Source organism: Grammomys surdaster, unplaced genomic scaffold (assembly GCF_004785775.1).
Source record: "Grammomys surdaster isolate TR1022 unplaced genomic scaffold, NIH_TR_1.0 126178, whole genome shotgun sequence".
Lineage (NCBI taxonomy): Eukaryota > Metazoa > Chordata > Mammalia > Rodentia > Muridae > Grammomys > Grammomys surdaster.
The window spans coordinates 364857-380663 of NW_021620984.1; the positions used below are offsets into that span (position 1 = coordinate 364857).

General features: G+C 40.5%; 1 protein-coding gene across 2 annotated transcripts in view; it reads left to right on the forward strand.

The window, feature by feature from the left end:
• The first annotated feature begins 13774 nt into the window (after positions 1-13774).
• Wdr17 (WD repeat domain 17) overlaps positions 13775-15807 on the forward strand; it is an 89558-nt gene continuing 87525 nt past the window's right edge. For both annotated transcript variants that reach the window (XM_028757689.1, XM_028757692.1), the window contains exon 1: positions 13775-13847. The gene's annotated coding sequence lies outside the window, so the exon portion shown is untranslated. The remainder of the gene's footprint in view (positions 13848-15807) is intronic.

A 15807-nucleotide genomic window follows, 5' to 3' on the forward strand; every position in this document is an offset into this window, starting at 1 on the left:
GCACCTGCCCCACACAGTCGACAAGTCTGCCTGCTACTCAGACTCGCTTTCTTGCCACCGAATCAAAACATTGGTGAATTGGTAAGAGCCCCACCCCTCTTTTAGGCATAAATGGCCCCTAGTCCCAAGAGAATGACTGTTGAGCTTGAAGTGTCTCTCTGGTGTCCTTCAGGACAGAGGAATCCTAGCGATGGTCTATGGCTGGCCCTTCTCGATGACATCTCCCCTCTCCTTTAGTACCTTTTCCCTTGGGTGAAATCTCTCTTCTCAAGATAAGATTCTTTTTCTCTTGAAAATCTAAATATTGAGTATTTCATGTTTCTCAGGTATCTACAACAATTTGTACCTGCTTCCCACATGATGATCTGGTAAACCAGCCTGTATCACACGTGTTCTGTTATTATTTTTCTATTCATGGAAAGCTGCAAGCAGTAGAAAATAATAAACTTTTCCTCACCTATGGGTATCGTGTCTTTATCCATAACTTTCAGTCTCCCCATTGGTATGCCTCCTGGAAAACCACAAACATCTAAAATTAGTTGCCAGACCCATACACTATTACAGTCAAACGTGGCCCCAAAACCCACTAGATAATGACTCTAAATGACTGCCTAATGGCACCTTTGATCCCATTATTTTAAGGAACCTTTACAACTACTGCCATCAAGGTTTCCTACATGCAGGCTTCACTCCAAACCTCTTTGTTCCTTCTGCGGCCCAATTCAGCTCCTCATAGCTATGAAATCTCAACCAGATGAAACGTCCGATATACTTGATCCAGCTAATGAGCTTCCTCCTTATTGTTCCCAACCAGCCTCTTCAAGCTCTTCTGCTCTTCTTGTTTCCTCAGTTTCCCCTACTGCCTCAGCCTCCACAGCTCCTCTCCTTCCCCAGCTTCTCCAGATTCCTCCCCTCCCTTGCCAGCTACAGGTCACTCTAGTTGTTCTATCCTAGCACCTATTTTCAGCCCTCCAGCCCTCCAACTACTCGTTCTTGCTCTCCACTCCTGCTCATTTATAAAAGGACTGTTCAAGCTTCTGCTTCTTCTCCTTCTCCTTCTTCTTCTTCTTAGTTGTTGTCTTCTTCTTCTTCTTCTTCTTCTTCTTCTTCTTCTTCTTCTTCTTCTTCTTCTTCTTCTTCTTCTCCTCTTCCTCCTCCTCCTCCCCCTCTCCTTCCCCCTCCTCTCCCCTTCCTCCTCCTCCTCCTCCCCCTCTCCCTCCCCCTCCTCTCCCCTTCCTCCTCCTCTTCCTCCTTGTTCTCCTCCTCCCCTTCTCCCTCTCCCTCTCTCTCTCCTTCTTCTCTTCTCCTTCTCCTTCTCCTCCTTCTCTTTCTCTTCTTCTTTTTTCCTCCTCCTCCTCTCCCTCATCTTCCTTCTTCCTTCTTTTCCTTCTCCTCTCTCTCTCTTTCTCTCACTCTCTCTCTCTCTCCCTTACTCCCTCTCTCCCCAGTAACCTCTTCCCTTCTCTCTCTTCTCTCTGCCCTTCTTTGCCCCCTTTCTTTCTCTGCCTCTCCTCCCTTCCTCAGACTTCCTTTTCAGGTCCCAAATAAACTTCTTTTCATTCCTGTCCTATGGCTGATACCTTGGGGAGCGGGGAGGTGCCTCAGCATGGGCCTGCCAAGGCACTGCCTCCTGTCTCATTATACCTCATTTTATAAAACATCAACACTGGATGCTTGGGATCCACATGTCATTCTGAGCCTTTTTCATAGTGGACTTTGAAGCACAAATCCATACTTCAATTAGCAAGAACAGTTTGCCAGAAGTAGTACATTTCAGACTATCCCATAACTATGAACTTTGATGTAGGTCTTTGCTTTCATTTTTGTCAGGTGATGTTGTCTACATGCAGAGTGCTACAGACTGAATGGAGTCATTCCATCATGGAGTCAGTTGTGCTAAGGTCTAGAGTGGGGGTGGGTTCTATTGAGGTTTGGGACTCTATTACATTCCTCACTGGTCTTGGTGAATGAGTTGAAAAACAGACTCATGCTATTTTAGTTTAAAATTTGCAACCTGCAGAGTAATTAGCCAGGGAGACCAAGAGAACAGAGACTGATATCAATTCTCTCTCTCACTCTCTTTCTCTCTCTCTCTCTCTCAATCTCTCTCTCTCTCCCTCCCCAGTTTTTATTTTTAAATTACTCTTAACCAATTAGCATAGAAACATCAGAGTGTTTTTGCTCTTTTTGTTTCGTTCTGTTTTGTTTTGCCAAAAAGCAGGAATGGTTTTCTTTATCATATGAGAAGTAAGTAAGCCTAAGCTTACTTCCAATTTTGGCAGATTATTTTTGCAAAAGAAAAATTTTTAATTTTTTTTATTGGTCATTTCATTTATTTACATTTCAAATGTTATCCCCCTTTCCTGGTATCCCCTCTGCAACCCCCTATCCAATCCCCCCCCCGCTTCTATGAGGGTGCTCCCCTCCCCTGCTCCCACCTCACTGCCCTAGCATTCCCCTACGCTCTAGCATCAAGCCTTGACAGGACCAAAGACCTACCCTTTCATTGATGTCAGATATTTTAATTGTTGTTTTGATACCTTTAGGTCCTGATAAACTTGTTACTTAGTTTGGAAAGCATCAGAAGAGGCATATTTAGTCAAACCATCAGTCCATATCCACCAAGTAGTCTCAGGGGCTTGGTAATATTGTTATCCGAATGAATTAACCCATAAGGCAGAATAGCAAGTATCAGAATACAGGAAAGTGCCTAGGTTAAAGGCTTTGGATATTAGATAACCTTAATTTGGTCAGGCTGTCTCCAGTTACAGATACTGTCTGTCAGTTAATGGCCGACAGTCAGGTGAGTTCCTATCCCTGTGTAGTACTGGGCTGAGCGTCTAAGCATGACCAGAAATCCTGGCGGATTTTGACTGGGAATGATTAACTCTATTCTCAGAGCCCATTCCTAAGGCATAGAGTCTGCTTCCCAGGTTTTTACTATTTCTCAAAGGCCAGAATCTTTTTAAAGGGAGATTTTTAGCAAGTCTCACTTTCACAACCCCAGTTTTGTAATGGCAATCCCCTTGTTTCTGACAACTAGCAGGCCTAGCCCCAAGGTATGTATAGAATTATAAACCTCATATTTTCATTTCAAAAGATAAATTTTTATATCTTTTTAATGTAAATCTACAACCAGACATTTAAAATGGGCATCCATAAGTAAAAATGAAGATAAAATATGGGTTTGTAGTCATATTAGCCAATACCTTCCCTGTATCTGTATCTGTATTCCTCAGTTTCGAGTCCAGGTCTGAGGGCCATGGAGGTTAGACTATGATTCTATATTTATAACCACAGTGCAAAACACAAGATTCAGAAGGAGGTAGAGGGGCAGGCAGTGGAAGGGCCCAGTGAACTCTTAATTTCACTGAATCCAGAGTCCAGAGTCAGTTGTTTGGCTGCAGGTCCATAGCTTCTGCTTTTTTAACGTGGGTGTATTGGATCCATGGTGTTATACCAGCTATCTTCATGGTTTAGATGTGCAGAGAATTACATTGCAGGGCCCTTTCCAGGTTACTTTCAGCTCCCTTTGCTATTCACTTGACACAGATAGTGTCTCTGGATTTAACAAGGGGAAACTCATGGTGGACTCAGGTTGGTTGGGTCTCTGACAGTTGGATGAAGAACTGGAGGGCCTACAGTGGCTTGAGAAACAGAGCGTTCTGCCAAGTCCTGGTTTTTGAGCCTGGAGGGCCAGTGGTAAAGGTTTTTAAAACATAGTCTCATGGGAAAGGGTTTAAAAGCCCACTGTATGGAGTGCAGCAAGCCAAAACAAAACCAAGAAAGGAGTCCTAGCCATCCTTTGCTGGACTCTACAAAGAATTTTATTAGAGGTTTTATTTGGTTGGTTTTTGTCCTGTTGCTTTTGTTTGTTTGTTTTTCTCTGCCCAGAACTCTGAGTTCTATCTGCAGAATACATTTTTCAATCTATATTTAAAGCTTTAGCTATTAATTGAGATGTTTTGGCTATTACAGCCAGGCCATTGTTGAACCCCATTGCTAGAGGGTGGCTAAATCAGGGACCAGTTCCTGGATGAGCTTTTAATCTATTTCAGCAGTTTCAGCCTGGTAGGGAACACTTTTACCCACTTGGAAAAGCTATGTATGAAAACTAACAAGTGATTTTGCTTCCACCAGGAGGACAGCTCTTGGTGAAGTCAGTTTTCCCAGAATTCACTGAATATTTGTCTCTCATTTAGATCCCTTCCTGGGTGTCTTAGGATTCCCATTGCTCAGAACATACACCATGACTAAGACAACTCTTCTAAGGTCAACATTTAATTGGGGCTGGCTTCCAAGTTCATAAGTTCAGTCCATTATCATCAAGGCAGGAACATGGCAGCATCCAAGCAGGCCTGATTCAGGAGGACCTGAGAGTTAGATATCTTGCTCAAAGGGAAACAGGAAAAGACTGTGTGGGAAAAAAAACACATGCAGGCATGGCTCGGGCCTGGGCGACAGCAGCACGCTGGCTGATGCGGCCAAGGGGCCTGCAGAGGTGGCCAGCAGGGGCACAGCAGTGGAGTCCTAGAGGCTTTTCCCATGGGCAGGTTCCCACATATGCAAGAAAGTCCAAAGTTCCAAAAGCTGAAGGCTTGTTGGTGGCAGGCACAGAAGACATGTGGAGTACAAGAGATGAAAGTTTTATCGTCCATGATGATAGTTGGCTCTAGATGTAAATGTGCACACACCCCAGGGCCAGGGGAGAGCTGGCTTATATAGAGGGTGGGAAGGAGGAGGGACCAGGGCGGAATAACTGAATTATCTAGGCCCCCCTTGGCCTTATTAATATGTAAATCTCTCAAGGCAGAGGCCTGTTAGTCACACCTTCTACCTGTTTCTTACCTGGCTGATGGTACAGGCTAAATGGAGATGAGACCAAGTCAGGGCCCTGGGTTCTGGAGGTGTGGCCAAACACTTGCAGTCTTGGGGTTCCAGGCCCATGCCAACCCAAGATGCCCTTCTACAGCCCAAAAAGACTGGCTCCCAGGTAGCTAGGATAAGGGTCTTAAAGCCCCTTCCCATGGTGACACGCTTCCTCCAACAAGACCACAATTGTTCCAACAAGGCCACACCTATTCCAGCAAGGATACATTTCCAAACAGTACTACATTCTTGACTAAGCATACCCAAATCACTACATTCCAGTCCCTCCCCCCACATGATTATTCAAACATATGGGTCTATGGAGAGCATACCTAGCCATAGTTTAAGATACATTTAGTTTAACTTCAAAAGTCTCCATAGTAAATAGCAGTCTCAACAATTTTAAAAGTCCAAAGTTCAAAGTCTCTACGATTTATCCAATAACTCGACTGTAATTCCCAAAGCAAGACAGGAAACCAGCTAGACAATCTCCAAATACTGTATCTCCATGTCTAATGTCAGGGTGGTCTTCAGATCTCTAACCCCTTTTTCATCTTTGTTGACTGCAACAAACTTCTTTCTCCTGGGCTCCTTCCACTCACTGTTAGCAGCTTTCCTCAGCAGATAACTCAAGGCTCTGGCATTTGGAACATCTTGGAGTCTCCAAGGCAACTTCAACATTACATTGTTCCAATGTTTAGGATCCACACATGATCACCTGGACTCCTCCAAAAGGCTTGGGTCACATCTCTAGCTCTATCCTCTCTAGCACTCTAGGCTCTGGTTGACTCCGCTCCACTGCTGCTGCTATCTTGGTGATCAGCCCATGGTACTGGCATCTCCAATACATAGGGCTCTTCTGCTGCAACCAGGCTTCACCAATAGCCTCTCTTAGGCTTAGCCTAGCCTCAATTTCTTTGCATGACCCCTTCAGTTCTGAGCTGTCAACTGTAACTGAGGCTGCACCTTTACCAATAGCCTTCCTTGACCTCTCACAGTGCCAAGCCTCATATGCTCTTCAGGATCCCTTCATGTCTTCAAATCAGTACCTCCTGCATGATTCTTACACAATACCAACTACATCTACACCACAAAGTACAACCTTGGCTATCTCCAGAACACAGCTTCTCTGTGCTCTCAGCAAACACTTCCTAGATTTTACCTCAGTGATACTGGTCTCTTTTTAATCATTGATAAATTTTAGCTCCAGCTAACCACCATCAATTGTCCCAGTAGTCCCTTCTATTTTTGACTCTAAAGCTAAAGCCACATATAGCAGGCCTAACCTGCTGAGTTCTGCTGTGTGCTGGAGCTGGAACATGGTCCCTTGTCTATTACACTATCACCAGCTTTCTGTTTCCAACTCCTTCACTGTCTAACCTTGGCTGTCCTGAAACTTGCTCTCTAGATTGACCTTGAACTCAGAGATCTGCATGGCTCTGTCTCCTGAACCCTGAGATCAAAGGCATGTACCACTGTGGGAAAAAAACCAGAGGTTGTATCCAGTGGAGGCTTTCTCAGCAGCAGGTCCCACAAACAGGAGATAGTCCATGGTTCCACAGGCTGAAAGCTTTGGAGGCAGCAGGCCCCAATGATACAAGAAGTCCATGGGTTCCACGAGGTTTATTGTCATGGTGTGGTAGTTGGATCTGGATGTGTGCCCCCCAGTAAAAGCCAGGAGGAGCTGGCTTAAATAGGGAGGGGGAAAGAGGAAGGACTAGGAAAAGAAATAACTTAATTGAGCTATGCCCCCTGACCTTTAGGTAACTCATGAATATGGAAATCTCTCAAGGCTGAAGCCTGTAGTCACACCCTCTACCTGTAGGTGTGGATGGTGATGTAAATCTCTCTGGGAGGAGCTACTCTGAGCCAAACATGTCTACAAGGTGCAGGTTAATGGAGATGTAGACTGCATATAGAAACCTGGATTCTGGGGGCATGGCCAAACACCTGCCTTTCTCCAATGAGAGTCAGGGCTCAAAGGCCCATGCCCAACCAAGAATCAAGACATCCTTCCACGCCCAACGTACCACCACATCTGGACTTAAGCTTTTCTCGACTTGGAGTTTGTTCTATTTCAAGCTGTCCTTGAACTCAGAGATCTGTTTGCCTCTGTCTCCTGAGATTAAAGGTGTATACCCTCATGCTTGGATTTGGTACTTGTGTCTCTTTATTACTTGAACGATACATTTTATACTTTTTCTTTCTCAGCTTGCTCCTTTTCATTAAAATCCTCTTCATAAAACTAAACCACAGAATAAAGTTTCTGCTGGGCTTTTTTGAGACATCCTTTGTCAATACAATTAATATAAATCTCTTTACCTTACCTTTAGGTAGACTCTTGAGACAAGAGCAAAAAGCAGCCACATTCTTCACCAAAATACCACAAAAACAATCACTATGCCACAAACTGATATTCCTCTTCACTGAATCCTCTTGGGCCAGGTCTGCACAGTTCAAATCTCTCTCAGCACCAGTGACTTCCATATTCCTAGAAGGATGGCCTAGTAAGCACCACTTAAAGCATTCTACTGCTTTCCAAATCCAAAGTTCCCAAATTCATATTTCTCCAAATAAATACATAGTCAGGCCTATTACAGCAATACCACAGACCCTGGTACCAATTTGTGTCTTAGTTGGGGTTTTACAGTCTATTTACTGACACCGTGATCAAGGCAATGCTTATAATGACAACATTTCATAGGAGCTGGCTTTATAGGTTCAGAAGTTCAGTCTATTATCATCAAGGCAGGAACATGGCAGCATCCAGACAGGCCTGGTGCAGGAGGAACTGAGAGTTCAACATCTTATTCTGAAGTCAAACAGGAGAAGATTGGCTTCCAGGCCCACACCCACAGTGACACACTTCCTCCAACAAGACCACATCTATTCCAACAAAGGCCACACCTCCAAATAGTGCCACTCCTTGGGCCAAGCATATTCAAACCACCATACTGGATAAAAGCACTGTGTTTTGGATTCACTTGAGCACAAATATGGCATTTGGTTGAGATAGTTTTGTGGACCTGTGAGTAGGCTGGTGAAGTTTTGCTACCAGAGCCCTGTCAGTTGTTTCTGAGAAAATAATCTTTCCCTCTGCTGTCCTCCATCACTCTGTAGATTTGAACTGTCCATTTCTTCTTTACAATGGAGTCTCAGGCACCACCAGGGTGTGGCATGTCATCAGAATATCAACAGACTTCACTGATCTTAGGCCCGTTTGTTGGGCAGTCAGGTCAGAGCCCACAAAGTGCAGGAAAGCAATTTGGAGCTGAAGCCAAACAGCCTATAGGAAGCTGTTTTTGTAAATGTCCTTTTTTGTTTTGTTTGTTTGTTTGTTTGTTTGTTTGTTTTTTAATCAGCAGTGAGAAGCCCTCTTTCTATATAGATTATACTATGGACATTCCATGTAGTAAAAGCATACCAACTGATGATTTGTGTACATGGTGGTGGATTTTCCTTTTTGCCAGCTGAGTGACTGGTTCAGATCAATCAGTTCTCCTCTCTACACAGAGATATTTGTCTAGTGCCCAAATTGTTTCATTTTAAAGTAACTACTGCAGCTGTTATATACCTGGTTTTTCTGTCATCTCATGAAAGTCATGGATGAGCACCTAAGTTATGGGCAAGAGAGTTACTAAATGGATGGTTATGGGTTTCTCAAATCATACTTGAGAGTGACCCAGGAGTAGGGCCAGAAACTGGCTCACACAATCGTAAGACAGCCAGCTTCCTGGTGGTTCTTGGAGGAGGGCTTCAACAATGTCATGAGGTACAAGTATAATATCTTGTTCCAGAGTTAATTTGTTTGCTTTTTATCCCATTAAATGAGCAGTAGTTACCACAACTCTTTGACAGATGGCTCACCCTATGGCTAGAGAGTCCAGTTGTTTGAACAAGTATAGCTCATAGCCCCAAAGTTTGGGTTAGAACCATTCTATAATGACTTTAGTTTAGTATCAGTTCAGATTAGAGCTTCAGCGTCCCACTTTGTGTTAGTCTCTAGAGGCCTTGCTATTACCGTAAACTCTGGTATCCAGAGGCAGCAATACCTAGCTAACTCCCCAAACTGTCTCTTAGTCTTTGGAGCTGGAATCTAAAGGCTGGCAAAAATATTACTCTGAGACAGGTTCCTTTTGCTTCCCCTCAGCTGGGAGTTGAGAGAGGTAGCCACTAATGTAAAAACTTGGGCTTTCTTAGACAACATTTTGTAACCTATAGTCTGTAACTCTTGTAGCAGTCCATCAGTGGCCCCTTAATAATTTATGTTCACTGGAACGCTCTGATAAAATGGCAGAGGTCATTACTTACGATCTCATCAACAGGACTAGCAAACTTTTAAAGCTGTGGGCCAACTCAGTCCATATAAGTTGACTGCTGTAACCTCCCACTGGGTCTGTCTATTTGAAACCAAAAATGAGTTGACTCAACATCTATCAATAGGAGGCTGAACAATGTATACTTTAGCTCCAAGAGAGTATATACTGTTTTTTTGAAGAATCAAATTCATGAGAATCAGAGGTGCCAGATTTTAAAATATTGAAGTAAGTAGAGTTGCAACATTTACCAGGATCAAAAAAAAATACTGATCAACTGAAAAATTTTGAAGATGCTCTGTGTTCTGCAGTGTCAAGTAGTTGCATATAATTTAGTTATTTATGTAAAATTTAAATAAGCACATCTCTCTCATTGGTGAGTTAATGTACTTTCATTTTTAATAAACACTAAATAAAATATGTATCCCCAAAGAACTGTTTTAAATGAGCATCCTTTATGATTTATTATCAATATATGTGTTCATATTACATGAATTTTGTATGATTTTGAATTTTTCTTTTAACTGTTTATGATACCATCCTGATCCATCAATTGCTTATAATTGTGGAAAGGCCATATTGATGGGATAAAAAAAACTCTCAAAATATAATTTTTTAATTGTATCCATAGGTATCCTAGAACCTACTGTGTAGTCCACGCTAGACTCAGACATGAGCAATCTGCCATGTTCTCTCAAGAATTGGAATCACAGGTGTAAGATATCACCATACAAACCTCAAAATTTAAACCATGTTTTCTAAGAACTAGGTGGGAAATTCTTTTAAATAATAATAATAACAGTAATAAATAAGGTGCTCTACCATTTAAAGACTTAAACAATACTTAGAAGTGAGTTACTGTCTGTTTTGCTTCTGTTTTGAGAAAATACTAATCAAAGTCAAATTGATCAATAAAGGGTTTATTTCATCTTATACTTCCAAGTAACAGTCCATTATCCAGTGAAAAAGTAAGGCAGGATATGAAGCAGAGACCATGGAGGAACAATCCTTATTGGTTTGCTCAGCTTGCTTTTTGACATAACAGGGACCACCATTCCAGGAGTGCCACTCCCTGTAGTGGACTCAGCTCTCCCACTGTGTCAGTCAAACAAATGCTGGATGACAGTAGACTTAGAAGCAGTTGAATCTCTGAGTTTAAGGCCAGCCTGTCCTATAGAATAGCCAGGGCTACACAGAGAAACCCTGTCTCAAAAGCCCAAAAAGGAGCAAAACAAAGCAACGCAACCAAACAAAAAAACATCACCATTACAACCACCACCACCATCAACAACAACAACAACAAAACAGAAAGAAAATTTATATTATAAAATCTATTAGCTTTTTATTTTGCTATCATGAAAAATATAAAGCAATATGCTACTTTCACATTTTATAACATATTCGAGAGACTTTCTTTCTGGCAAGCATTCTCTGATGCTGTGGCACCAGAGTCAATGCCCTGAGGCTTCCTTTTGTAACATCTCTGCAAAGCACACCCAAAGGGAATTAGCCATATTCTGAACAAAATTTTTATGAAGATTGGATTTTTGCTTATTGCTATGATTTTAGGATTAAGAAATTAAATGAAAATTAACTTCCATTCAATCTGGTGACATTACAAGACTTAAACCTTGAATTAAAAATAAGTGCTGGCAGCCGGCTTTAAGCAAAAATGGCCGTATCTAGGGACTCGAAGTCTTCTGAAATTTTTTCCGCAAATTGCTCCATCTGGGATTCCCAGACACAGCAACATCTTGCTTTGTTTTCGTAGCAAAACGGCTCCAGGTAGACTTTCTGGAAGCAGATGTCTGAACTTTGCTGAACCTTTTGTACCTTGTTAGCATATTTTATGTACTTCTTAATGATACTGAGCTCCCTGCACTTAAAATGGCAAGAATTAATAGTGACTCAGAAAATGTCATCTCGAATGACTGACACCTTTTTTTTTTTCTCCTGATGAGATGGGAACATCGCATCAAGTATTAGCTGAATAAAAGACTGAATAGCAGAGTGAAGCCCTTTTAGAAATGAGATCATATTGTTTCTCTGGATCTAACTCTGGTTGTAGCTGTTTAAATCATCTATGGGAAAACTATGGAACCAAACTGCTAGACAGACAGCCCAGCTGGTAATGGTGCCTGCTACCAAACCAGACTATCAGATTTCAGTTCTGGGGCCTCACACAGTGAAAGGAGGAATCAGCTTTCATAATTTGTCCTCTGGTCTCCACATGTGTACCGTGTAAGTGGTGTTTACAGGCATGGGAGTGTATATGGACACATATCAATAATCTTTATGCAGCAACATTTTCTTTGTCTTTCAAGGTTGAATGCACAGCTATGGACTTCTAGGTGTGAATGTCTTATTCAGTTATTTTCTTACATGGAGAGATTTTTTTTTCTCTTTAGATCTATTATCTGGCATGCATTTCTCTACTTTGAAGATAGGCCACTTCCAAAAATTGTAATATATGTTCACATGAATGTCCCCTTGAGATTCTTTTTTCTTCATTATAGCTCAGGCAACCAACATAGTTTTTTTCCTCCCAATCAAGCATGCCCTTAATCTCATTGCATCCTTCTATACAACCTCCTAGATGCCATCCTTAAGAAAAAGCTCTGGTCTTACCAGATTCATTGGATTCTCTTGGCCAGGAGAGCTTAATGTTTGACCTAAATACTGAGTTCTATAGTCCCCACATCTAGTTTTCCTATTTTTCTAGTTTTCCTTTTCCTTTCACAGTCTCTAGATCTTTTCATATCTGTGGATAGCCACACTCCCCTCCCGCCAAAATGCAAGCAAGAGAAGATTAATGAAGTTCACAGTGTGATTTCCCATTGTTGTTCATCTTGCACTGATGACTCATTTTCTTTTCTGTCTTATGAAATCCTGTTTGTTTATATTTCCTGAATAACCTGAAAGAAAAAAAATTCTCCAAAAATCCCTCTTCTGAAATCAACCCATAGTACACTTAGAGTTCAGTATATATGTGTATGATCTCTTATAGATTTTCAAGATATTATATGCCATTTAATTTTCATTCATTCATTCATTCATTCATTCATTCATTCATTCATCAAACATTTACTGAGACCTGGTATTGTTAGTCATTTTATTATGGAGTAGGGCAAACAGGTGTAAGAAATAGACTTAACTTTTAACAAATTTATTTTCTACAAGAGAGTTAGCTTTTAAGTAAATTTTGATTTACAAATATAGCATAAGTGATTCTAAGGGAGCAGAATCACTAGAGAAAATGTTGAAGAAAATAGTAGCAGTATGCACTGTGACGGTGAGTAGGAAATATTTCAAGATTTTCTCTTGTAAAGGTAAATGATTCAGAATTTGGCATAGTTGAAGCTCCAAATGTCATAAATGAGCTACATTTTCTGGGCTGAATTTCTCTGAAAAAAAAAATCAGTTATATAGAAGAGTCTGCAGACTAATTAGAACTCCCATGATTGTAGAGAGTTGGCCAAAGGTCCATCGCCAAAATCATTTGGGACCACTTTCCTCTCTTTAATAGTTGTTTATTGTTCTGTATCTGATATAATATATCTGATATATAATTCCTTTCATTTATTATGTAAAAGCCTTTTAAATGTATTAACTTGGTACATTGTTCTACTAACTACAGGCTAAGGACTGTCCTTTGACAGTATCTAGTAGACTTCCCAGGTTTGTGTAACTTGGTTACCTGACGTTCTGTGACTATAGTTTCTTAACTACTTCCACTATTTGGGGCAACTTGAATACATGTTCCTTGGATTCTATCATGGTTTTTCACATTGATTCTGAACCACTGTTTACTCCCTTTGGAGTGCATACTGTGCTTCTACTGGTCAGTTTCAAGTACACAAAAGCCGATTTCCTCTAATGTGTTGACTAAAGGACCAAATTAAAGAAGCTACTTCAGAAATATAGACCCTAATTTCACAAGTAACAGCAGCAGCCATTTGCTTTCCACCACCGTTCACAGGGCAAATGTTTTGCTCATTGTATGGGCAGATACACTAATTGCATGCAGCTGGACTAATCAAAACAATCTCATTCACAGATGTGGTCCATGGGGCTTCTTGAGACAATAAGATACTAAGGTGTGCTACACTCACATTCTAAGCAATGGTTCAAGACTAATATAGAAGCCAGGTGATTTGTTTCTTGTTCATTCGACTCATTTTTATATACGGTACAGCTTCGATGTGGAATGTTGGGCAGTGACAACGCTGGTGGGCCATACTCCTTCTGCCCCACCTTTTAAAATCTCAATGTACACACTCTACTTGAAGCTTTGACTCAAAGCTTAAGAATCAGCATCTTCTGCACAATAGCCGCGTTGCTAGGTAACCAACTCACTCCCAGGCTTGTTTCCAGGGGTCACCAGGGACTTCCGCCTCCCTTTCACATGTTCTCCAATCAGACACTGATGTGCTTGTCACGTCCGATTCTGGGGCGGGATCCAGAGCGCTGTCTGCCCCACCCGCACGGTGGAGGGTGGGCGGAACATGCCTCTGGCTCAGGGACGTTCAGGGGCGCCCCGCCCCTTAGAGCTGAGTGGGCGGTGAGGAGGGTGTGGCGGGTGAGCGGGCCGGGGCGGTCCCTTTGGCCCACCGTGCTTCAGCACCTGCTGTTGTCCAGAGCTGCAGCTGCTGTCTCCTCCAGGTAAGGGTCAGGTGGGGTTGCAGTGTAGGAGACTCCGATCGGCACCCAATCAAAGAAGATGATGTTTGAAATGAGTTAGCTTCACATCGGTGACCAGCACTTTGAGGTCGCAGGCTAGGGCTCTGAGCCTCCTACAGTGCTGTGCAAGTCGTGATGCCTGAAAAGCTAATCCCAGGAGTTTTGCAGTCACACACCTGAGTATTATAAGGCATAGTAAGAACTCAACATATATGTGGATTCCCCCTGTGTGGAAGCTGGGGCTGTTTCTTGACACATGCTAGCTGTTATTTCTAAGGTTATTAAGTATAAAAATGTCTAGAGCCTAGAATGTTATTCCATCAGTGCACAAGATTTATTTGCATAGATTCCTTTCTCCCGTTGAAATGGGTGTACCAAGAACGCTTTAAAAAAGAAATGTTTTAATATAAGGGCAATACTAACGCTGAGAAAAGATTATTGTATATTAAGGAGAACATAAAAATACTTTCTTGTCCTCTTACAGATGTATCCACATTTTTGTAAGCAAATATTCATAGGTGCGAAATCTATGCTATTAAAATGAATTAGAATACACAAAATACACTAAAAAGTTAGTTCATGTATCAATCACATATCAAATATATTTCATATAAATGTCTTTAACATAGATTTGAAGATATGTTATATTTCTAACTTACTCAGAACAAACTATCCTCCAAAGAATACACATCCATAGATTAAGAAATATGAATTATTCAATTTAATAATATGATATTGTAATTGCCAATTTTATTACTATCATATTGTTTCAAGGTTACAATAACCACAAAACTAGTTAGATGCAAGGGGATTTATGAGGATTTAAAAAAATGAGGGAAATATTCTATACATTTGTTGGTTTATGTATTCTCTTATCATTTAGAATGGGGAGAACTTAACACTGTAACACTAGTGACTGAAACCTACAAATATTCCTTTATTTTACAAGGTGATGCAGCAACCTGAATGTACAGGGGCATGATTATAGATCTGTGTTTGAAGGCAGAAATCTGAGGCTGTCTGGCAAACTTAAGTGACTCTGAAAACTTGTCAGTTCAAGAAAATTTGGAAAACTTGCTTTAGTGGATTATTTATGGGTTAATGTAACAAATGGTAGTTTTAGCACATTAAGAGTTCTTGGAAAGTTTTCTAAATTGGAATCAATAAGCTATTTCAAAAGACATCCATAAAAGGAAAATGTTTTTGAGTGAGGTCTACAAACATATAAATAAAGACTAGTTAGATTTTTTAAATTTATGTTGTTCTAACATCTCCTTGTGTTTATTTTAATAGATGGCTAAAGAAACATAAAATATTATTTATAGTTGCCTTTAAAATAATAAAATATTTTATTATTTTATTAATAATAAGAAATATTATTATTATAAACAATAAGAAGGTATTATTTATAGTTGCCTTTAAAAATTCAATCTCTTTAATTTTATAATTAAGAAATATATTGGAATTCTAAAATCACACTTTTATGACAATATATAATAGCATCACGTATAGAAATCTACAAATGAATTTAGCTTAGAAAATTAGTTTTTAAAATTAATCTGCTCTAAGTATAGACTACTATAGTTAGGCTGGTTTTGTTATTATTTTCTGTAAATGGCTTTAAAGTCCTTTGTCTGAGTAGAGATGTGCCAAGAAAGTTTTTATAATAATTCAGAGAAGAATATGATCTTTTATGGACATTTTACTTATATGTTACATTTATTTTAACTTCTGAGCCATAGAAGGCCAACAGTGATTACTGTGTCATTATTAATAAAATTATAAAATTTCTAGTTTAACCTAATTTTATTTTCTGAAACACTGCAATGAAGAGCAAACTGAATGTTCCATTAATCTGAAGGATTAACATTTTCTTCCCATAATCTAGATTTACTTGAGATTTGATATATACAAGAAGAATAGCAGTGGTTAATATTTGAAT